This window comes from Mustelus asterias, chromosome 24, assembly GCF_964213995.1.
Source record: "Mustelus asterias chromosome 24, sMusAst1.hap1.1, whole genome shotgun sequence".
NCBI lineage: Eukaryota > Metazoa > Chordata > Chondrichthyes > Carcharhiniformes > Triakidae > Mustelus > Mustelus asterias.
The window spans coordinates 20,757,176-20,772,491 of NC_135824.1; the positions used below are offsets into that span (position 1 = coordinate 20,757,176).

The 15,316-nt window shown below is 42.5% G+C and overlaps 2 protein-coding genes across 2 annotated transcripts in view; one reads left to right on the plus strand and one right to left on the minus strand.

Moving 5' to 3' along the window:
- LOC144511021 (protein FAM227B-like) overlaps nucleotides 1-15,316 on the plus strand; it is a 232,064-nt gene that overhangs the window by 163,786 nt on the left and 52,962 nt on the right. The window lies entirely within an intron of this gene.
- fgf7 (fibroblast growth factor 7) overlaps nucleotides 1-15,316 on the minus strand; it is a 75,965-nt gene that overhangs the window by 58,279 nt on the left and 2,370 nt on the right. The gene's annotated exons all lie outside the window — the stretch shown is intronic.

Consider the following 15,316-nt stretch of genomic DNA (forward strand, 5'->3'; position numbering starts at 1 on the left):
CAATCAACAGCCCAGAAAGTTACTCAATCACATCAAATTAGGCAGATAAAAAAGGAAAGCTTTACGCTGTCATTTGATGCAAGAAAGTCAACAGATAATTATTCTTTTACGAAGGTTAAAATGCTCAACTGCATGAATAGAAACATCAGATTAAATAACATGATAAAGACAACTGGAAAGCTTAGTTTCTACCAAGAATGGAAACTCTAGGTTGTTATATTCTTTCAAGTTAAAACAAAGACCACCAGAAATCAATGTTCAGTGGCAGAATGTCATCTTGTTTGGATAGAATTTAGTATTTATTCAACTCCAGACTGTTGCAAACTAGAGCATTATTTACAATTATCTTCTCAATAGCTACCAAAGAGTCGCATTAATCTGGGATAATAGCCTACAATCTTAAAATGGATTTGGCAGATTAAATATAATTAGGTGAATCCTTGAGCTACCACCTAAAGCTGACCTTGTTATTGTCAATCATACACCAAATGGTTGCATTCTTGTCTCTTGAGAACTTGTGACAGGACCAGTTCCCGGTCACAACCTTACAGTCTGTGTTCCTGACAGGCCCACCTCGATTTTTAATGTTGGCAAATTAATGGCCAGGTAGGTGGTTTACCATGCAATTAAGGACAGAGGGCTGTATCCCGAGGCCCTCGACCACTGCCAGATTGGCAGTCCTACTCGCCAAGTTGGGAGCTGCTGATCCATAATGTAAAGAGAGGGGCTATTTCTAAATGGAGGCAGAAGTGAAAGTTTGTTGTTTTTACATTTTAAATGGCCACAGCAGTCAAGCCATGATCATGGAAGAGCAACCGTCCACAGATCCACCAGTGACAACAGCCTGGGCCTGTTGGTCATTACCAACAGGCCCAGGCTGTTGTCACTGGTGACCACTCCATCTGACGAAGGAGCATTGCTCCGAAAGCTTATGGTATTTGCTACCAAATAAACCTGTTGGACTTTAACCTGGTGTTGTGAGACTTCTTACTGTCATTACCGTTGCAGAGGTTGATTCTCACTGGATTAGTCATGGTCCCTCTCTTTCCCTCCAATAGGCCACCTTGGTTTCAGCCTTGTGCAAAGCCCGCATGCTAACCGGAAATCTCAGTTGGCTCACAAAGGCACCTATTTTGACTCCACAATTGCTTATGACCATGTAAGCCATTCAAACCTGACCTTCCCATTGCTTGCCATTTTAACACACGATCCTGCTCCCATGTCCACATGTCTGTCCTTGGCTTGCTGCAATGTTTCAGTGAAGCTCAACGCAAACTGGAGGAACAGCATCTCATCTTTCAGGTAGGCACTTTACAGCTTTCCGGCCTCAACATCGAATTCAACAACTTCAGATGATTTGCTCTACCCCACCTTGGCCCCCTTTGTTTTCATTCTATCTTATTTAATTTTTTACTGTTCTCTACCTTTTATTTCTTTATGGTCTTTCTTCATTTTTCTTTTCTCCTTCCCCCCCCCCCCACTCTTTCCTTCCCCCTACTTCATCCCCTTTCCCTTACCTTTTCTCCCCCGCTTCCCCTTTTTCTACATTCTACCTCTGTCCCATTCCCCCCCCACCCCCCCCGCCCCCCTTCCCCAACAACTCCATCTGTCATAGCTTACAGCTTCTCTGCCGTTTGGCCATTCACACCCTTTATTCTCTCTGTGGACAGCTATTAGCAGTCTTTTCCCCTGGTTTCTATGGCTATGACTCATCTTTATTCCTTCCCCCTGCAGTATAAATATCTCCCACTTTTGTTGCCTTTTAGCTTTGACAAAGGGTCATCTGGACTCGAAATGTCAGCTCTTTTCTCTCCTTACAGATACTGCCAGACCTGCTGAGATTTTCCAGTGTTTCCTCTCTTAGGGTCGAGATTGTGGTGCCTATCTGGCACAACGGCCGCACCATGAAATTGCAGGCCCGGCCGACGGTGATCCCGACCCAAGGGCAGTCTATAAATCCTGCCCAAGACTTGAGCACAGAAACTAAGTTGAAAGTAGTGCAGCACTGAGGGCGAGTTGCATTGTCAGAGGTCCTGACTTCTGGATGAGATGTTAACCAGAACCTGCCCCCTCAGGTGAACATGAAGGACTCCCACTGCACCACTTCAAAGAAAAGCATCAGAGTTCTTCCTGATGTCCTGGCCAGTATTTATCCTTCAACTACCCTCCACCTCTGTTGGAGTTTAGAAACTGTGTGAAACCCCTTGGTCTGTATTTTTAACATGAAATGAATATTGTAAATATAAACTGTAATTGTAAGTGTGTTGAGGCATCTCCGAGCCACATGCTGTATTGAAAGAAACTAATCTAGTTTGCACTTTACATAATATGCTGTTATAAATTTTATGAATAAAGTATATTTTGGGGGGAAATATTGATTTTATTTTATTATTGTCATATGTATTAACATACAGTGAAAAGTATTGTTTCTTGCGCGCTATACAGACAAAACATACCATTCATAGAGAAGGAAACGAGAGTGTGCAGAATGTAATGTTACAGTCATAGCTAGGGTGTAGAGAAAGATCAACTTAATGCCTTCAAAAATTCCTTCAAGCACATCAGATTATCTGGTCCCTATCACATTGCTGTTTGTGGAACTTTGCTGTGTATGCTAATTAGTTGTTGTGTTTCCAACAGCACATTAGTGACTACATTTTAAAAGTACTTAATTGGTTGTAAACAATTTGGGATGTTCTGAGGTTGTGAAATATGCTATATTAATGTAAGTCTAACCTCCTTTTTCATATCTTACATTGAATACAAAGATGTTTTGTACATGAACACTGTGCTTTAATCAGTTATTTTTCCCAATTTCCACTCCAGAACATCTTGGAATGTTCACATAGCCATTGTGGTGAGCATGTTAATTTGTTCTGGGTTCAGTGTTGTAATTTTCAGTGTTCTTGACATGGTAAATCATTCAATAAAAGCAAGTCATCATAAGCAAAGTATTACTTGCGTAATATTCCTGAGTGTACGCCAGATCTCTAGATTCTGCCTATCCATCAACATTTCTCTTAGAGGCAACCAATGCCTTTCTCAGTCTGTACAAATACCACCCTTGAATGAGTAACTGGACAAGAACTATATGAGTGAACTCAACATGGGCTTTTCTCTCTCTTTAGCCTGTTACATTAATACAGCAAATGGTTGCGATCGGGACTGCGCCCGAAACAGGCGCGACAGCAATTCAAATGCATTTGCATGCAATTTAAATTGACTTGATGGACTGGACGCCCAAACTTACCGGTATTTCCCCCTTTACCACCACGTTCGCCCGTCCAGATTCGCCACGAAACAGACATGGTCTGCAAAGGTCCGATTTGGGCGCTCCAGCTTCTGAGGAGGTAAGTTCAGAGCTTCCAGCGGCTCTGACTCAGGGAGGTGGGTCAGATGGCTCTCTGGTGGGGGGGAGGGAGGCGGGTCAGATGGCTCTCTGGTGGGGGGAGGGAGGCGGGTTAGATGGCTCTCTGGTGGGGGGAGGGAGGCAGGTCAGATGGCTCTCTGATTTGATTTTATTTATTATTGTCACATGTATTAACATACAGTGAAAAGTATTGTTTCTTGCGCACTATACAGACAAAACATACCGTTCATAGAGAAGGAAACGAGAGAGTGCAGAATGTAGTGTTACAGTCATAGCCAGAGGGTAGAGAACGATCAACTTAATGCAAGTTAAATCCATTCAAAATTTTGACAGCAGCAGGGAAGAAGCTGTTCTTGAGTTGGTTGCTACGTGACCTCAGATTTTTGTATCTTTTTCCCGAAGGAAGAAGGTGGAAGAGAGAATGTCCGGGGTGCGTGGGGTCTTTAATTATGCTGGCTGCTTTGCCAAGGCAGCGGGAAGTATAGACAGAGTCAATGGATGGGAGGCTGGTTTGCATCTTGGATTGGGCTACATTCATGACCTTTTGTAGTTCCTTGCATTCTTGGGCAGAGCAGGAGCCATACCAAGCTGTGATATAGCCAGAAAGAATGCTTTCTATGGTGCATCTGTAAAAGTTGGTGAGAGTCGGAACTGACATGCCAAATTTCCTTTGTCTTCTGATAAAGTAGAAGCATTGCTGGGCTTTCTTAACTATAGTGTCGGCATGGGGGGACCAGGACTGGTTGTTGGTGATCTGGACACCTAAAAACTTGAAGCTCTCGACCCTTCCTACCTTGTCCCCGTTGGGCATGTTCTCCTTTATGCTTCCTGAAGTCGATGACGATCTCCTTCATTTTGTTGACATTGAGGGAGAGATTATTGTTGCCACCAGATTCTCTATCTCATTCCTGTACTCTGTCTCGTCATTGTTTGAGATCCGACCCACTACGATGATGTCGTCAGCAAACATGAAAATCAAATTGGAGGGGAATTTGGCCACATGGTCATAGGTATACAAGGAATATAGTAGGGGGCTTGATGGGCACCAGGGGGGTAGGGGATCCGCTGCCACTCTGCGTGCGATTGGTGGGGGGGAGGCAGGGCAGGGGGCTGCAATCGGTCTGGGTAGCAGGAGGGTGGGGGGATAAGCGGGACAGTTATGTTGTGGGGGTGGGGCAATGTTTGTGGGGGTCAGGGGGAAGGCATTATCGGACCCGGGAGCGATGTGGCAAGGGAACGTTTCTCTTTTTTATTGCGCATGCGCAGTTGAAGGCTCCGATCGGGGCAGAAGTGTTTCGGGGGCATTAAGCTCTGCTCACAGGCTTCTGCAGCATGATTCAGAATCACTGATTTTTTTTCAAGCAGACAGCGTATGGGGGTGCCTAACAACGGGTCTAACAGTCAAATCTGAAACACTCCTAGATTCAGCAATCAAAATGGTAAAATCGGGCGCATGTCTGAATTATAGTTCAAGTTTAGTTTTGGAAGTTCATTTCAAAATTGATTTAAAATTATTGTTGCCAGAATATTTTTCCATAGTCATTTACTCATTAAATGCAAAGAATATTGTTAGTATTTCCTGAATGGAAATGTAATAAAATATAAATGGCCAAATGCAATGATTGCCCTGAGACTTGCAATTTGTACTGAGACTTAAGTGCCATAAACTCGACGTCTGGGGAATTGTACTGGATAAATACAGTGTTCCTTCATGACTCTCAGTAGTGCACTAGTTAAGTTGATTAACTGAGGCATAACCTCTTGATTTTTCTGTATCCAATACAAGCAGTTGTCACAAGGAAAAGCACTACAATAATAGTAATTAATTACTATGAATTTCTAAAGCTTAGGAAAACCATTATAGCTTAGTTATAAATGTAGGATCCACAAGTGAAAATTCAGTATAATCTACGGATACAGGAGTGAACTTCACAAGATTTGCGAACACATGCAATGGGTAGTTTTCCTCTAATTGAGTCCATTATTTTGTGGATTCACTTATGATTGAATTACTATTTGAAATAGTGGCACAGTGGTTAGCACTGCTGCCTCAGAGCGCCAGGGACCCGGATTCGATTCTGGCCTTAGGTCACTGTCTGTGTGGAGTTTGCACATTCTCCCCGTGTCTGCGTGGGTTTCCTCTGGTGCTCTGGTTTCTTTCCACAAGATGTGCAGGTTAGGTGGATTGGCCATGGTAAATTGCCCCTTAGTGTCAGGGGGATTAACAGGGTAAATAAGTGGAGTTAAGGGTTTGCCCTTATCTCCCTTGTCTATCAACAATGTGTCTAAATCAGCCTTGAACAAGTTCAATGACCCAGCCTCCATTGCTTTCTCGAGAAGAGAATTCCACAGACTAACCGAGAGAAAAAAATTCTCCTTATTTCCATTTAAAAAGGCAGACCTCTTATTCTTAAACTGTGATCCCCTTGTTGTGGTCTCCCCCACAAGAGAAAGGATCCTGGTATATCCACCCTACCAAGCTCTCTCACGATCTTACATATTTCAATAAGATCATTTTGCATTCTTCTAAGTTCTAACCTGTTCAACCTTTCTTCATAAGATAAGCCCTTTAGAACAAAGAACATAGAAAATTACAGCACAGGAATAGGCCCTTCGGCCCTCCGAGCATGCCCAACTGAACTTAAACCCCCTACCCTTCTGGGGACCATATCCCTCTATTCCAATCCTATTCAAGTATTTGTCCAGATGCCCCTTAAAACTCACTATTGTATCTGCTTCCACTACCTCCCCGGCAGCGAGTTCCAGGCACCCACCACCCTCTGTAAAGAAAACTTGCCTCGTACATCTCCTTTAAACCTTGCCCCTCGCACCTTAAACCTATGCCCCTTAGTAATTGACTCTTCCACCCTGGAAAAAGGTTTCTGACTATCCACTCTGTCCATGCCCCTCATAATCTTGTAACTTCTATCAGGTCGCCCCTCAACCGTCGTTCCAGTGAGAACAAACCAAGTTTCTCCAACCTCTCCTCATTGCTAATGCCCTCCATACCAGGCAACATCCTGGTAAATCTTTTCTGTACCCTCTCCAAAGCCTACACATCTTTCTGGTAGTGTGGCGACCAGAATTGAACACTATATTCCAAGTGCAGCCTAACTAAGGTTCTATAAAGCTGCAACATGACTTGCCAATTTTTAAACACAATGCCCCAGCCGATGAAGGCAAGCATGCCTTCTTGACTACCTTCTCCACCTGCGTTGCCACTTTCAGTGACCAGTGTACCTGTACACCCAGATCTCTCTGTCTAGCAATACTCTTAAGAGTTCTGCCATTTACTGTATATTTCTTATCTGTATTAGACCTTCCAAAATGCATTACCTCACATTTGTCCGGATTAAACTCCATCTGCCATCTCTCCGCCCAAGCCTCCAACTGATCTATATCCTGCTGTATCCTCTGATGGTCCTCATCACTATCTGCAAATCCACCAACCTTTGTGTCATCCGCAAACTTACTCATGAAACCAGTTACATTTTCCTCCAAATCATTTATATATATATGTTACAAACAGCAAAGGTCCCAGCACTGATCCCTGAGGAACGCCACTTGTCACAGCCCTCCATTCAGAAATGCAGCCTTCCACTGCTACCCTCTGTCTTCTATAACTGAGTAAGAAGTCTCACAACACCAGGTTAAAGTCCAACAGGTTTATTTGGTAGCAAATACCATAAGCTTTCGGAGCAATGCTCCTTCGTCAGATGGAGTGGTCTCTATTCTCAAACAGGGCACAGACACAGAAATCAAATTACAGAATACTGATTAGAATGCAAATCTCTACAGCCAGCCAGGTCTTAAATGCACAGACAATGTGGGTGGAGGGAGCATTCAACACAGGTTAAAGAGATGTGTATTGTCTCCAGACAGTACAGCTTGTGAAATTGTGCAAGTCCAGGAGTCAAGCTGTGGGGGTTACTGATAATGTGACATAAATCCAACATCCCGGTTTAGACCGTCCTCATGTGTGCGAAACTTGGCTATCAGTTTCTGCTCAGTGACTCTGCGCTGTCGTGTGTCGTGAAGGCCGCCTTGGAGAACGCTTACCTGAAGATCCAAGGCTGAATGCCCGTGACTGCTGAAGTGCTCCCCCACAGGAAGAGAACAATCTTGCCTGGTGATTGTAACCAGTACTATATCCACCTTGCCAGCTCACCTCTGATCCCATGCGACTTCACCTTCTGCACCAGTCTGCCATGAGGGACCTTGTCAAAGGCCTTACTGAAGTCCATGTAGACAACATCCACAGCCCTACCCTCGTCAATCATCTTCGTCACTTCCTCAAAAAACTCGATCAAGTTAGTGAGACATGACCTCCCCTTCACAAAACCATATTGCCTCTCGCTAATACGTCCACTTATTTCCAAGTGGGAGTAAATCCTGTCTCGAAGAATCCTCTCCAATAATTTCCCTACCACTGATGTAAAGCTCACCGGTCTGTAATTACCTGGCTTATTCTTGCTAGCCTTCTTAAACAAAGGAACAACATTGGCTATTCTCCAATTCTCTGGGACCTCCCCTGTAGCCACTGAGGATACAAAGATTTCTCTCAAGGCCCTAGCAATTTCCTCCCTTGTCTCTCTCAGTATTTTGGGGTATATCCCATCAGGCCCTGGGACTTGTCCATCTTAATGTTTCTCAAGAGCCCGAATACCTTCTCCTTTTTGATTTCAACATGATTCAAACTATCTACACACCCTTTCCCAGATTCATCATCCACCAAGTCCTTCTCTTTGGCGAATATTGACGCAAAGTACTCATTTAATACCTCGCCCATTTCCTCTGGCTCCATGCATAGAGCCCATTCAAGCCCTTTATCTCAGGAATGAGCGAGTGAACTTTCTCTGAACTGATTTGAATGCAATTATATCCTTTTTCCAATAAGGAGTTCATACACAGTACTCGAAGTCCCAGTACAGCTGCATAAATTCCATTACCCTTGCAATAAATGCCAACATTCCATCTGCCTTCCAGTTATTTCCTGTACTTGCATATTAAAGTTTTGTAATTCATGTATTAGGACACCGAGATCCCTCTGTACCACCAAGTTCTGCAATCTCTCTCCTTTTCTATTCTGCCTGCCAAAGTGGACAAGTTCACATCTTCTAAATATTTGTGCATTCACTTAACCTATCTATAATCCCTTTATAAACCCTTTTTTTAACCTCCTCTTAACAATTTACTTTCCCACCCATCTTGGTGTCATTGGCAAATTTAGCTACCATACATTTGATCCCTTTATCCAAGCCATTAAAAAGTTTGCAGATAGTTGAGGCCCCAGCATTGATCCCTGTGACACTCCACTAGTTATAGTTTTCCAACCCGAAAAAGTTCTGTTTATCCCTACTTTCTACTTCCTGTTGGCTAACCAATCCTTGAGCCATGCTAAGATGCTACCTCCTACACCTGAGCTCTTACCTTGTGTAGTAACCTTTTACATAGTGCCTTATCAAATGCCTTTTGGAAATCCAAGTACACCGCATCTTCAGGTTCCCCTTTAACCACCTTGCTTGTTACTTCATCAAAGAATTGGTCAAACATGATTTTCCTATCACAAAACTATGTTGACTCTGCCTGATCCTGTTATGATTTTCTCAGTATCCTGCTATGAACTCCTTGATAATAGATTCCAACAATTTCTCTACTGTAGTGGAAGGATCAGGTAAATTAAGGGTTAACCTGGGACTGAGTAAAGGTGATGTAGATGGGACAGTGATACAAAACCTCCAGACCATCTCAAACCCTGATTCCAAAGAGTTATGGGGGGGGGGGGGGTGCGAGGGTGGTGGTGGCAGCGATGGGGTTGTATGAACTCTATTAATGCATACTATTCATGTTGTAATGTAAATCATGAAATAGTTTAGTGTTAGAGTAGCTGTAAAGTGAAAAAACACTGAAGTTAAGTACACAAGTTTTATGACAATACAAGACTTGAATCAAACTATAAGTAACTATTGTCAGTCTATATCCAGGAGATAAAGACCCGTAGGGAGGGAGGTTGCAGGGATCCAGGGAGGTGAGGTAGAAAGGTCTAGTACATTCTGGGTTAACCAGGGATTGAGTGCACTACCGCCCACCGGTGATGTAAGAATGACCTGACCGAGAGCTTAGGTCAGCAATGTAGTGTTAGGTAGCAACATATAAAGCCAAGTCATGAAGTCCTCTCCATACCTGTACCCTCTACTGTAAATATGTACATAGTTCAGTAATTTTAATAAATACTTCTTGGTAACTTCTATAAGGCTGCTTAATAGTGACTAAGCAGTACACAACACGGGTAATGACAGCCCAACAAAACATCTATAATAGATGTTAGGCTAACCGGCCTATAGTTTCCTTCTTTCTTCTCCCTCCTTTCTTGAATAAAGGCATTACATTTGTCATTTTTCAATCCACTGGGACCCTTCCAGAAGCTAAGGAATTTTGGAAGATTATAAACAATGCATCTACCATCTCTGCAGACACTTCTTTTAAGACCCTAGGATGCAGGCCATCTGGTCCTGGGGACCTGTCAACATTTAGGTCTAATAGTTTTCTGAGCACCTTTTCCCTGGTGATGGGGATTGTTTTAACTTCCTCTCCCCTTCTTACTTTTCAAGTAACTTTGGAACGTTTTCTAAGTCTTCAGTAGCGAAAGCAGACACAAAATACCTGTTCAACACCTCCATCATTTCCTTATTGTCCATTATTAATTCCCCAGACTCACTCTCTAGAGGACCAACACTAGCTCTAGTTATTCTTTTCCGATTTAACTCCTTGTATGAACGTCTACTGTCTGTTTTTATATCACTAGTTAGCTTTCTCTCATATTCTACTTTCTCCCTCTGTTAATTTTTGACCTTGTTTGCTGGATCTTAAAATCTGACCAATCTTCTGACCTATCATTTGCAATTTTCACAGTGTTTCTTTCAATCTGATACTCTCCTTCCTCATTTAGCCACATATGATGCATCCTTCTTAAAGAGTCTTTCTTGTTTACTGGGATGAATCCTTGCCGAGAGATATTAAATATCTCTTCAAAAGTCTGCCACTGCATCTTTACCGTCCTACCTTTTAACCTCGTTTCCCAGTTAACTTTAGCTAGCTCTGCCTTCATACCCTTTTATTCAAATTTATCAAAAGGACTCAAATGTTGAAACATTTAAGTTTGTCATTTTATCGCAGCACCTACTCAGGAAAATGTTCACAGTCCATTTACGTTTATCACCTTCATCAACAACCTGCTGGATATCATCAAAAATTATGGTCTTTTCGCTGATGATAATGCTTGCTGAAAGCCAAGTGGCAACGAAACCACTGTACTTAGATATCACGGAATTTGAAAGTAAATGGACAAATTGTGTAGCATTTTCGGAGCCAGGAATACCACATTGAGGAAACAGTCCATGCTATTTCCTAACTACCTCCATTCTATACCTACTGCAAATTTCCATTAAGTAGAACAATAATTCGCATTATGACTCGATTTTAGGGCAAACAAGTAGGATTTATGACTACAAAACCTGTTTAAAGGATATGGATCCTCAAAAATGGCTTGGTTCACTGTTAGTGCACCATAACTGACAGGAAGGTGGCAGGACTAGGTGAAAAGCCTGTTAAAATACATATGAAATCCTTGCTTCACTCACAGGGGAAAACTACGAAGACAAGGAGGTTTTGCTAAAAGAGTGGTTAAGCTTCAGCTGGGGCATTGTGTTTAATTCTGGGCACCACACATTAGAAATATTGTCAAGACCATGGAGAGGGTGTTTCTAGAATGTTACCAGGGATCAGGGTCTTCAGTTATGCAGTGATACCAGGAAAGTTGAGGTTGTTCTACATAGAGCAGAGAAGGCTATGACAAGATTTGATAGAGTTGTTCAAAATCACAAATGGCTTTGATAGAATAACTAAAGAGAAATTGTTTCCAGTGATAGACGGATCGGTAACCGGGGACACAGATTTAAGGTGGTTGACAAAAAATCTAGAGGCGGTCTGAGAAAACACTTTTTTTTAAAACACAACAATTTTCAAAAATTGATTCATGGGATGAGGGCATTGCTGGATAGGCCAGAATTTATTGCTCATCCCTAATTGCCCTTCAGAAGCTGTTGGTGAGCTGCCTTCTTGAACCGCTGTACTCCATGTGTGTCAGTAAAGTTGCTGTAATCTGGATTTCATTGCCCTGAAAGGATGCTGGAACCAGATTCCACAGTAAGATTCAAAAGAGAATTGGATAAATATTTGAAGGAAAAAAAGGAAATGCTATGGGGAAAAAGCAGGGAAGTGGGATCAATTGGATAGTTCTACCAATGTATTAGTGCAGGGTAAGGAGGTCAAATAGCCTCCTTCTGTGCTGTTTCATTCTATGAAAACCTATTTGACAGGCTGAAAAGAAGCCAGCTCTCTTGCTCTTGATCTTGGTACAGTTACAACCTATGCTGAGCAGTTGACTTGAGGAGTATGTTCCACATCATATTGTAAACATGGCTTGTTCACTACCCATTAGATTCTGACTGGAGCAGCAGCACCGGTGTTTAAGCCAGATCTTTATGCTTATGCCAGTGAAGCTACCGCATTGCTTTTGCCTGTTGTATCAATTCAGGCAGTCTATTCTAAATGCCACGAGGAAATACCTCACACAGTGCCTCGCCAGTTCCCAGGTTTCTCACTAAAACATTGCTGACACCTGGGGAACTCTATTAAAGACAGAAGTTTAAGTGCAGTGTTCATGATTCCTTTCCACACCAAGGCTACCAGAGAGCCAATTAGCCAACGGTAAAGCAATGACTTGTGCACTGGTACCTAGTACAATTTTTCCTTCCTGCAATTGATGCTGATTATGTCCTGTTGTCATTCACCTAATATGCAGAACAGCACTTGTGTGAGGCTTGCAAACCCGAATACGAACCATGGTTGTTATGTTTACTACATACATATTTTTGAAGTATGCTGCAATATTGAACGGATACAGGAAATGTCTTTAAATCTAGAAACTCAGACAAATAGTATTTCCTTTTCTAAATTAAAGACACCTGCATTAATGACTTGATATTTGTAAGTTTGATCATTTGATATGATTATATATTTCATACATTATTGATATGTCTGTTGTTTAGTTTAAAGTTTATTTATTAGTATCACCAGTAGACTTGCATTAACACTGCAATGAAGTTACTGTGAAAATCCCCTAGTCGCCACACCCTGGCGCCTATTCGGGTACACGAAGGGAGAATTTAGCATGGCCAATGCACCTAACCAGCACGTCTTTCAGACTGTGGGAGGAAACCGGAGCATTTGGAGGAAACCCACACAGATATGGGGAGAACGTGCAGACTCCACACAGACAGTGACCCTAGCCAGGAATCGAACTCTCAGACCCCTGGCGCTGTGAGGCAGCAGTGCTAACCACTGTGCCACCGTGATTGCTTGATGGATATCGCACTGTGCTGAAAAGAGAAATAATTTCAAGGGCCTAGTAACAATTCACCTTGTAGCTGCGAGTTATACTGCACTAAACAATTCCAATTTTGAAAAATATTAGGCTAGTTTTCCACCCCTCCCCCACAATGAGTAGATTCTTTCTGGAGTATAGTTATATAGGCCATGATTTTCCCAAAACGTTACTGTCATACCGGCAAGAGCGATCCTTGCCAATCTGCCCAGAAGACCCCCTACGTCCCCTCACCAACATCGGGATGCCCCCCCCCCCCCACCACCGTTGGCGCCATGTTTCTCCACCTTCTCCCTGACTGCCAAGTGGGCACTGCCAGGATGCCAGGTGGGCACTTGGGCACCCCCCCACCCCCCCAGCCCCCAGCGTGACTATCATTCTTTGTCTCTGCTAGTGGAGACCAGTAATGATTCTCGCCAGGCTCGCAAAGGTTGGAAGATCCCAGGAGCTGGGAGAACCTGGCATCGAACGGGCTAAGCATATTTAATGCTACTTTAAATATGATAATCGACCATGCACCCTTTCGAGGCACGATCCAGTTTATACCAGTAGAAAAGGGTCAGGATGATTGCAAACTGTTTGGCACCGGGCATGGAACCCAATTTTTCAGGATTGGCATAATTTGCACCAGGTGCAGCGCGGTCGGAAATTCACTCCCGTAGTTACAAGCAACCCTTCAATTCCTTGCAATGTGTTTAAATCTATTAACATTGTCAAATGCAGAGACCAGCAATTTATTTCTTTCTCTCAAAGCTATCAAGTTGGTTTGTCTTCGTGAAAATCAAGTAACATGTAGGCATTTCAGCTAGACTTAAAAATTCCTATTCCAAAACAAGATAATTTCACCAAGTAATAAAGAAATAACACAGGATGATCAGAAATAGTTTAAAGGTGACATTGTTGCCAACGGTTTCGATTTAAAGCACATGCACTGGCCAAATGAATTGCTGCACTGCTGAGATTTGAACTTAGGATCTGCTGTTACGAGACAGGCGCTTTCACCAACTAAGCCACAGTGCCAACTGGCTAAGCCTGCTTCACCTGGGATTCTCGGGCGGTTTCTCATCCAAGTACTAACCAGTCCTGAGTCTGCTTAGCTGCGGTAACCATTTTTCATGCATACACAGTTTGGGTAAGATTTTAACCCAAGCAAAACCCATCCACTTAGTTAAAATTGGATCCTTGGTATAGCTGTCTAAAAATGGGGATATCAGAGCCAATCATTCCGCATAGAATGCCAGACCTATCTCCAAGTGTCATAGGCTAGGAACAGGAATGATATTCTCCTTGCTATGAGCACTGAAACTAATTCTAACAACCCTAACACTGATCTAATAGAGATCAGCTCACTTCATACACATCACTGATCTAACCTAGGACCTCCTGGTCTCTGTAGCTTAGCGCTACACTAAATGATGGCTTTACCTAATAAGCCATGAGGGAGAAGTGCTGGTAATGTGTGTGAAAAGAGTATAATGCCTGCTTTCATCAGATTTGAATACCAGAGAAGCAGAGCAAATACATAATTAAACCACGTACAGTACATGAACTACTCACCAACTTCTAACTGCTGATGACATTTGTAACTACAGAGAATTGTTGATGAGATCCAGTCGCTGTTGCATTGCAACCTGTGCAGCGTTTGTGATACTTCACCACTTTATTTTCTAGCTGGGTTCAGTACTGGTTCTAAATCATTGATTTCAGCAAATTCAGTGGTGTTACGTTTGCCAATGGGGTAGAGCAAAATTTAAAATATAATTTAGACTGGCAAACTTAAGTTGAACAGAGCTACCTACTCTTGGCTGGTGTTCGTTGGACTTTCAATTAAGGCAGTAATTGTAATGTTTGCAATTCTTTTCTGGTTTGACTTTGTGTGTTTTAGTCTAATCAGCAGAGCAAAGAAAAAATGTGCTAAGAAGGGCTTGTTAACCTGCTACATTCAAGCATGTATCCTAGTAGATTGAATAAGAAACTGATGACATTCGTGGAGTTTTAATGGATTTAACCAACCACCTGAATGGCAAAAGTGGCCAGATGCAAGAGGTTAGCTGGGGGAAGGGAGAGCAATAAGGAGAATGATTACAAAAATATTGAACAATCTGTAATTGGGACAGAAGTGCATGAGTCACAAATGGATGGAAGTTTGTCACAGACTAGGTTCAAATGCCCTTTAAAATGATCAGTTCTTTCAAACACCTTCAGTTTTTTTTCTGTTTAGCAATAGACACAGGGAACTTGGACTGTTATTTTATTTTCCTCTTTTATAGTTCATCTTTCTATGTCAACATTGTTCATTTCTAGGCCTGTTTTGCTTTACTTTCTCACTATCCTGTCTTCACACTCTACATTTAACAAATGCGCAACGTTTCATATTTGTCGCACTATTTATCATGTTGTTTCTTCTTTAGTAATGTATTGGGTGCAGTGTTGCATTGATAATTGTGTCAAGGAGTTAATGCTCCTGGATCATGAATTATTGTATGGGAGCTCTTGAGCTG